This window comes from Charadrius vociferus, unplaced genomic scaffold, assembly GCF_000708025.1.
Source record: "Charadrius vociferus isolate BGI_N301 unplaced genomic scaffold, ASM70802v2 scaffold561, whole genome shotgun sequence".
Classification (NCBI taxonomy): Eukaryota; Metazoa; Chordata; class Aves; order Charadriiformes; family Charadriidae; genus Charadrius; species Charadrius vociferus.
In genome coordinates this window covers 183,289-193,051 of record NW_009646848.1, presented here as the reverse complement: position 1 = coordinate 193,051, position 9,763 = coordinate 183,289, and the positions used below count along the sequence as shown (strand labels likewise).

The 9,763-nt window shown below is 43.3% G+C and overlaps 1 protein-coding gene across 1 annotated transcript in view; it reads left to right on the top strand.

Moving 5' to 3' along the window:
* TSPAN9 (tetraspanin 9) overlaps window positions 1-9,763 on the top strand; it is a 107,005-nt gene that overhangs the window by 63,027 nt on the left and 34,215 nt on the right. The window lies entirely within an intron of this gene.

Here is a 9,763-nt window from a genome sequence, read left to right as displayed (position 1 = left end):
TGGATGGGGCTTTGAGCAACCTGTTCTAGTAGGAGGTGTCCCTGCCCATGGCAGGGGGGTTGGAACTAGATGATCTTTAAGGTCCCTTCCAACCCAAACCATTCTGTGATTCTATGATTCTATGTCAGGGTTGCAGTCATGGTTGAGTCAATAAGTCACCACAAAACTATATTTGCACTAGGAGGGACCCAAATGAAAAAAAAAGTGGACTCTCTGCCAAATGGGGCAGGGGACCTTGTGACAAAGGACACACATGGTGCCTTCCTTGCCTTGGCATTTACTTGTGCAAGGTCTGCTCTTGGACCTTAGGTCCCTGAGCTTAGTGGCAAAATCTGGCAATGACACAACTTTAAAAAAGTCTGCAGGTCAGGAGACATGGTTATTACATTTTATTTGGTACCGCACCAGGATTACTGTACCCAATTTTTTGTTCCCCAGTAGAAGAAAGACATGGGCATACTGGATCCGTCAGGATTGTTTGGGAGACTAGGATGGGTGACGTACAAGGAGAATTTGAGAGAACTGGATTAGTTAGAAGACAGTTTAAGAGGGTGGAGGACATGGTCTCATTGCTGTCTTCAACTACTTCATGTGAGGACATATAGGAAATGGAGCCAGTCTCTTCTTGGAGGTGTGCAGTGATAGGACAAGAGGCAACAGATGCCAAGTGGAACAAGGGAAATTATGAGTAGTTATTAGGAAAAGAATTTTGGGGTTGAGGGAAGTTGAACGTTTCAGTGGGTGCCTCCAAACAGAGATGTTTGGACTCTCCATCCTTGGAAATATTTGTAACTTGACAAGGCCATGAGTTACTTAGTTTATGCTGACTTTGCTTTGAGCAGGAGGTGAATCCAAATGTCACCAAAATTTATTCTGAAGTACGGCTTTGGATCTAGAGTAGTGCGAGTGCTATGCCTACAGCAGTCGTTTCCAATGTTAAGTGCAGTGTTGTCTGCAAGGTGAGTAAGTTAAAAATTGAGGTTCTTTGGTCACATGTTGTATGATGTTATCAGTCAGGAATATTCAAGAAGAGAGATTGTCAGAAGAAAAAATATTTCAGAAAGAAAATGTTAAGTTCTTTATTTGCAGTTTTGATGAAAACCAGCAGGCTGTGCTAACAGATTTTTCTTTCCTGGAAGAAACGCACAATCTTGTCATTTTCACTTTTTATATAAGCAAGAAAAACTGCAGCATGGAGCATGCTGTTTTTATTTGTGACTGTTAAATTTTCCTTTGGATGATGACAAGAGGATGCTAAAGCAGTCATAAACATGCTGTCTTCAGATGTATTCAAGGCCTTGTTTAGTAACCTTTTTTTTCCTTGAGATTTGAAAGCAGAGACTTCTATATTATACTCTAATAATTAATACCAAGCCTATGTTAATGCTTCTCCCCTGTCATCCCGTCCCCATCGTCTGTCCACCCCCACCCCCCCCCCCCCCCCCCAAGGGTTGCGTGGGTCTGGTACAGCCTTCCTGTTTTAGGACTGTTTTGTGTTGTACAAAAATGCTACAACATTGGCAGGATTAAATATTGTCTGCCTCATCTTTTCCCCATATAGCTGGAATCAGAGTTCTTTTAGGTTTGGTTTCTAAAATATTCCCAGAGAAAAAGGAAATGAGGGACTGCTTTAGCTAAGACTAAATAGCACTGGCACAGGCTGCCCTGAGAGGTTGTGGAGTCTCCCACTCTGGAGACATTCAAAACCCGCCTGGACACCATCCTGTGCAACCTGCTGTAGGTGACCCTGCTCTGGCGGTGACCCTGCTCTAGACGATCTCCAGAGGTCCATTCTGACCCTGACCATTCTGTGATTCTGTGTAAATAGCTTCTTCTTTGAAACTTGGGGGGAGGTTTAACAGCAACGTAATGTTTTCGTTCATTCATTCCTTCAGTCATTCTTTATGGGATTACTCTGTTCCACCTTTCTAAACTGAATCTGTGGGTTAGGAATTCCAGAAGTGAAGCCACACATTTGCAAGGACCCAAGCAATAAGAATGCTGTTTAGAGCTATCCTGCTTTTCTTCAGCGTTTTTCAAAGCCATTTGCAACAGCAGGTGAATGTAATTTCCAAATAGCAAATCAAAAACATAACGGTAACACAGCAAAACCATTGTCAGAGACTAGTCTAGTTCTTCTCAGCCCCATACAAAGGGGAATCTTGATGATAAAGTTTATCATCGTGATAGCGTACACAATTTCTATGGTTAGGGCAATGTAACTTTCCTAGGCAAATCCTTTGAACATGGGGAGTCAAGATCATGCTGAACTACACAGTGGAGTTAAGGGACATAATTAGCTGTCAGTGTAGTGTCTTAATTCAGCATAAATTCTATCAGTTCAGCCTCTTGAAGAGTGGTGTCCATTTCACAGAGGCTTCTTCTCAGAAATGAACAGTTTAACAGCTTTCATATCATCCATTATTCATGCCTTTGAGATATCTGTACGGAAATTTCAGTTTCAGAAGTGAGCGTCTGTTGGACAAACGCCATAAAGCAAGTATTCTTTTAGTACTCCTGCCCACACCCTTGGCCTGGATTGTCACTTTGAGGTATTGCAGAATTTCCAATTCTTCACCTTTTACATTAAAAAAAACCCAAACAACAACAAAAAAAAACCCCAATAAACAAGTAAGAAGTCACTGAAGCCACTGTGTATTCTTTCCACCCTTTTTCTGGTGCTTTCTGCTATGTGGATGGTCTTTTTATTCAGAGATGCATGCAAACCTTATCTGTGCAGGGTGGCTCTGGAGCCTCGATCACAACATATGGTAGTCATTTCTTGCTGTTTTGGTCAATGCCAATGTTTTGGCAAAGAACTGACTTCCCCCGAGTCCTACTATTGTGTCTGTGCATCTTATTGCTCCCTTTTCTCATCTGGAAATAGAAGGTAAACCCTTCTTTGTGGTATGTAAGTAGTTTCCGTGAAGGTACATGAGCAATAACAACTGGCTTATCGGTGGCAGAATTCTGTGTGTAATGTGCCCTCCTATTGTGCAAGATACTGCTCTAATTTTCTGTTTACTATGGGCTCCTAATGCAGCTTTAACATTATGATGATAGAGCTAATGCTACCATATAGTACTGGGAATGACCCGTGAAACGCATGGAATAGAGAGCTTGTGAACTCAAATACGCAATCATATACTTTAATATAATTATAAACAAATAAAGAAATCCATTGATAAAGCAAGATAAATTTTCAGAGCAAAAGGAAGGTAAGTGACCCCATGGTGGCAATGAACATTTTGCTGGATATTCAAAACAAGTTCTATCTGTAGCTTTGGAAAGTGAGAACAATACTACATATTTTCCATGTTTAAGTATAGAAACGATGGTGGCAACAGTGCTTTGTAGTATTCTTCATACCCATACGTTATCATTCACCTAAATATGCTTGTTTATGGTCTACGCAAAAGCAAATTGAACTGATGCAGTGCCTTTTTGATGACATCAGGGACTTATGAAGATTGTGTCAATCCAATTCTATTAATCTACCTGTTCCAGTAAGCTGCTGTCAGAATTAGTCAAGTTTATGGAGTTGTGGAACTGCTCACAAAGTTTGACATGTAATTGAACATGCTGGGTCTCGTCACACTAGGAGGTCTGCTGGAGGACAGCAAAAATCCCACCCTGGTTATGTATTACCCAAAGGATCTCAAGGCAAATGGCTGGCTAGGAGCTTCTGCTGCCTGAGGAGAAATCAAGTCTGTTCTGCCTCTCACCTGTTTTTTGACTACCTAGTGGGAATTAGAATGGAAGTGAAGGGAGACCATCAGATGCAAGCCGAAGTATGAAGGACAGCCCCCAGGAATTTCTTGTGAAGCAAATAGTGTCAAACACCAGGAACTGGGTTCCAGAAGTCAGCAGAAGTGCTGAGAGCTTGGATGAGTGAAATGGGGAAGTCAAAGGGATAAGATAACATTACTGCTGTGTATGAGTGGCAGTTGGGATTTGGGACAGAGAATATTTGAGTATTTTGTTGGAATTTAGTATTGCAGACACTTACACAACTATCTAATATTTCTTATGTTGGGTTGAAGTGAGAAGGATCACCATGTTTGCACAATATCGAGGCTCAAGGCAGTAAGGATTAGGGACATGATGGCTTCTGTCAGCTTTTCTATTTCCTGAAACAAGTGCTGGCTTTCCATCGAGTTAATTTTGCACACTGTAAATCTGAGCTCAGTTAATATATGTCTGCAGGCATACGGGGACTTTTGAGATGCTTCTGCTGATTCCTGTTTTTAAAAAATCCTTAAACAGAAAATGTCCAAAATGAAGACATTTCAGCCTGCAGGCGAGTTTTATGCAAACTAGTCAGTAGGCATGAATGCCTGTCTTGCATTGTTGGTGGTCTTGGCAAGCCAGTAATTATGTTGAGAATGGCTGTTGTCCCATGCCTGATGAGACGGGTGGAACATACCACCTTCTGGCTACTGCACTGTCTTTGGCCGGCTGGAAAAGCCAGTAATTATGTTGAGAATGGCTGTTGTCCCATGCCTGATGAGACGGGTGGAACATACCACCTTCTGGCTACTGCACTGTCTTTGGCCCATATATAGTAGCTGTTGCAGTCAGATGGTAGTTTGGCTGAATCAAACTGATGTTTTTAGTAGGCATGGGACAGGACAGCTACATTACTTTACTGTATGAGCAGTTTAGCAGATATGCATGAATTGCTTAATGAAAGAATATTCCAAAGGCTCAGTCACGGTGCTTGTTTGGCAAGGAAGATATAATTAATAATGTCATTGCATGTAAGTCAGCTGTTCAGTAGTCATGCTAGCTGCCAAATGTTACACGATGCAGATTCAGAAATATTTCATCCATCTGCCAATGCTTTCAAATCATTCTGGCAAGGTTTGTATTTCTATTTTAAACTGTGTAAAGGGAAATTGCTCTCATTCTCTCAGTGCTAAGGATGGTGCAAGCCTTACCCTACCTACTTTTAGAGAAATAGACAAGGGGAAGAAAAGTAGTAGAGGTCGTCACAGAGGTTTAATTTAGTGTCTAAAATGCACTGGACATATGCCAGAGTGATTCTGATGGTCTTTTTTGGGAGGAAAGGAGTGGTGCATCTCCGGATCAAATAATGTGTGCCTCCAGGAAACATTCCACAAAAAATTTGTGAAGTAAAATTATCACTTCACATTGATAAACCGTACGAATTTTCATTTTACACCTTCCATTAATGCTGTGAAACAAATGAGTGGCATTTTCAATTATGTACTGCTACTTTGCTGAGCTAGGTGTTGAAGATTTATTTATGCAACTTCGATATTTTTTTTTAATTTGAAAAAAACCCACAAGGTCTTTCATCTATGTGCCCCTTTTTTCTTCTCACACATGCTGAGCCAGTGCAATCTGTGGTGTTCTCTTGGTTAATGGCGTAATGGAACTGTCAGTTGGAGTTTTCCATTTTCTTACCCTTCTGTGCCTGACCATACCTGTAATCACAGCTTTTATACTGCTTCCTATTGCCAGGACCAATTATTTAATATCAGATAAATTAAGCAAGTTTACCTTAACTGGTAAAATGATATGTATAATAATGATACAAATGCAAGAATTCAACAAAAGCAAAAAAAAAAAAATTATTTCATTATTTTTGTTCTTACTATGAAGTACAAAATTTGTAGTTCTCTATGAAATCTCACCCAAGTAGTCCCTACTACTAGGTTTTTCATGTTCAGAGGCTGTGTGATCAAAATGAGTCATGTTTTTGCATGGGAAATATGGTGTTTCATGCTTTTGTCTATTTGCATATGGGGAGCACCTCTCTGTGGTTAACGCAGGATCTGGAATCGATATAGAATCATAGAATCATCTAGGTTGGAAGAGACCTTTAAGATGATAGCATCCAACTATCATCCTAACACTACCAAAACCACTACTAAACCATGTCCCTTAAGCACCACATCTACTCGTCTTTTAAATATCTCCAGGGATGGCAATTCCACCACTTCCCTGGGCAGCCTGTTCGAATGCTTGATAACCCTTTCTGTGAAGAAATTTTTCCTAATATCCAATCTAAACGTCTACCGGTGTAACTTGAGGCCATTTCCTCTTGTCCAATCACTTGTTACTTGGCAGAAGAGATCAACGCCCACCTCACTACAGCCTCCTTTCAGGTAGTTCTGGAGACCGATAAGGTCTCCCCTGACCCTCTTTTTCTCCAGACTAAACAACCCCAGTTCCCTCAGCCACTCCTCATAAGACTTGTTCTCTAGACCCCTCACCAGCTTTGTTGCCCTTCTCTGGACTCGCTCCAGAATCTCAATGTCTTTTCTGTAGTGAGACAAGTGTACTGAACAAAGTACTCAAGGTGGGGTCTTACGAGTGCTGAATACAGGAGGACAATCACCTCCCTAGTCCTACTGGCCACACTATTCCTGATACAAGACAGGATGCTATTGGCCTTCTTGGCCACCTGGGCACACTGCCAGCTCATATTCAGCTGTCTGTTGACCAACACTCCCAGGTTCTTTTCTGCCGGGCAGCTTTCCAGACATTCTTCCCCAAGCCTGTAGCGCTGCATGGGGTTGTTGTGACCCAAGTGCAGGACCCGGCACTTGGCCTTGTTGAACCCAATATCACTGGCCTATCCAGCCTGTCCAGATCCCTCTGTAGGGCCATCCTACCTTCAAGCAAGTTGACACTCACACCTAACTTGGTGTCATCTGCAAACTTACTGAAAGTCCATTCAATCCCCCTGCCCAGATCATTGATAAAGATATTAAACAGAACTGGCCCTGATACTGAGCCTTGGGGAACACCACTTGTGACCGGCCACCAAATGGATTTCACTCCATTAACCACAAGTCTTTGGGCCCCACCATCCAGCCAATTTTTTACCCAGCTAAGAGTACACCCATCCAAGCCACATGCAGCCAGTTTCTCCAGGAGAATGCTGTTGGAAACAATGTCCAAGGCTTTACTGAAGTCCAGGTAGACAACATCCACAGCCTTTCCCTCATCCACTAAGTGGGTCACCTTGTCATAGGAGATCAGGTTTGTAAAGCAGGACCTGCCCTTCATGAACCCGTGCTGACTGGGCCTGATCTCCTGGTAGTCCTGTACGTGCCACATAATGGCACTCAGGATGATCTGCTCCATAACCTTCCCAGACACCGAGGTCAGACTGACAGGCCTGCAGTTCTCCAGATCCTCCTTCCATCCCTTCTTGTGGATGAGCATCATATTTGCTAACCTCCAGTCAACTGGGACCTCCCCGGTTAGCCAGGACTGCTGATATATAATGGAAAGTGGCCTGGTGAGCATTTGCGCCAGCTCCCTCAGTACCCTTCGGTGGATCCCATCTGGCCCCATAGACTTGTGTGTGTCTAAGTGCTGTAGCAGGTCCCTCACCATTTCCCCTTGGATTACAGAAGCTTCGTTCTGATCCCCACCCCTCTCTACTAGCTCAGGGCGCTGAGTACTGAGGGAACAAACGGTCTTACTGTTAAAGACTGAGGCAAAGAAGGCATTAAGTACCTCAGCCTTTTCCTCATACTTGGTCCCTATGTTTCCGCCCCTGTCTACTAAAGGATGGAGATTATCCTTAGTCCTCCTTTTATTGCTAATGTATTTATAGAAACTTTTTTTTATTGTCCTTAACATCAGAAGCCAGGTTAAGTTCTAGTTGGGCTTTGGGCCTTCTAATTTTCTCCCTGTATAGCCTCACAATGTCTTTGTATTCCTCATTAGTGGCCTGCCCCTTCTTCCACAGGCCATAAATTTTCCTTTTTTTCCCTGAGTTGCAACCATAGCTCTCTGTTCAGCCAGGCCAGTCTTCTTCCCCAGTGGCTCTTTTTTTGGCACATGCGGATGGCCTGCTCCTGTGCCTTGAAGACTTCCTTCTTGAAAAATGCCCAGCCTTCCTGGACTCCCTTGCCCTTCAGGACAGCCTCTCAAGGGACTCTGTCCACCAGGCTCCTGAAAAGACCAATGTCTGCCCTCCAGAAGTCCAAGGTGACAGTTCTGCTGACCCACCCTCCTTGCTTCTCCAAGAATCAATCTATCATTTCATGATCACTATACCCAAGACAGCCTTCAACTGTCAGATCTCCCACAAGTCCTTCTCTGTTTACAAACAACAGGTCCATCAGGGCACCTCGCCTAGTCAGCTTCCTCACCAGCCGTGTCAGGAAGTTATCCTCAACGTACTCCAGGAACCTCCTAGACTGTTCCCTCTCTACTGTATTGTATTCCCAGCAGATATCTAGTAAGTTGAAGTCCCCAACAAGGACTAGGGTTAGCCATCTTGAGACTTCTTCCACTTGTTTGTGGAACATTTAATCTGCCTCTTCATCCTGGTTGGGTAGTCTGTAACAGACTCCCACCATGATATCTGCCTTGTTAGCCCTCACCCTGATTGTTATCCATAAACACTCAATCCTATTGTCACCATTATTTAGTTCTAGACATCCTTAACGCTCCCTAACATACAGGGCCACCCCACCACTTCTCCTTCCTTGCCTACCCCTTCTGAAGGGTTTATAGCCATCTGTTGCAGCACTCCAGTCATGCGAGTCATCCCATCACATTTCTGTGATGGCGACTTTGTAGAAATATAGAAAAACTTTATAGTTTTTCTGCTGTACAATGGCTTCCAGGTCTTCCCGTTTGTTGCTCATGCTGCGTGCATTAGTGTAGAAGCATTTCAATTGGGCTATTGGTCCTGCCACCTTTTTACTGGGAGAAGCCCTAATTCCTGCCTAACCATTCCCAGGCACGGCCAAAATTTCTGATCCATCAATGAGCCTCACATCTCTGCTGCTGCATGAATCTCCATCCTCTACCTTCACTGAATCAGCAGACGGAGGGACCTCACTAGCATGCCATCCCACAGATGTCCACATCTCCAGGCTTACCTCTAAAGAGCCTGGTTTCATCCCCTTCCCCCTTCAAATCTAGTTTAAAGCCCTTTCAGTGAGCCCTGCCAGCTGCTGTGCCACAAACCTTTTCCCCCTTTGAGACAGGTATACCCTGTCGGTCGCCAGCAGACCTGGTGTCGTGTAAACCAACCCGTGATCAAAAAACCCAAAGTCCTGCTGCTGACACCAGGCTCAGAGCCTGGCTCGTCCTGCTTCTTCCCTCATCCTGCCCTGCAACTGGAATGATAGAGGAGAACACTACTTGTGCTCCTGATCCCTTAACCAGTCGTCCTAAGGGCCAGAAGTCTCTCTTAATTGCCCTCAGGTTTCTTGTTGCCAGTTCATCACTGCCTGCCTGAAAAATCAGTAATGGGTAGTAATGTGAAGGACGTACCAGGCAGGGAAGCTTTTTCTTTTTATCTTTAACCAGGGCCACAGGGAGGCAGCAGATTTCCCTGAGAAGTGAGTCTGGTCTGCATATTTATATATTAAAAAACAAAATGAAAAAATGGAAGTAGCAAGAATGTTTGTGTTATAGGGAAGAAGGAAGGACTTTCACTTGGTTGGTGAATGAACTGAATGCTAACTTGTGGCAATGCTACAGTATTTCTAGAGTATTTGGTTTGGCTACATTTTTAAGGGACAGACAGTAACTTGTGAGGGTAGGACTGAAAAATCATGAGTTATATCTGGGACAAAAACACATGAGCAAACTGAAACAGTGATGTTCTAACAGTGAGAGAGGAGCCTAATAGACGAAGGTGTCTAGAGAATGAGCACAGACTAATGTCTTTACTCTTATTCCCAGGTTGCTGCTTTTTATGGAAATATTATTCCTTGTTTGTTATAGCTGAGTGAATTTGCATGTGATATTCATTTCGTGC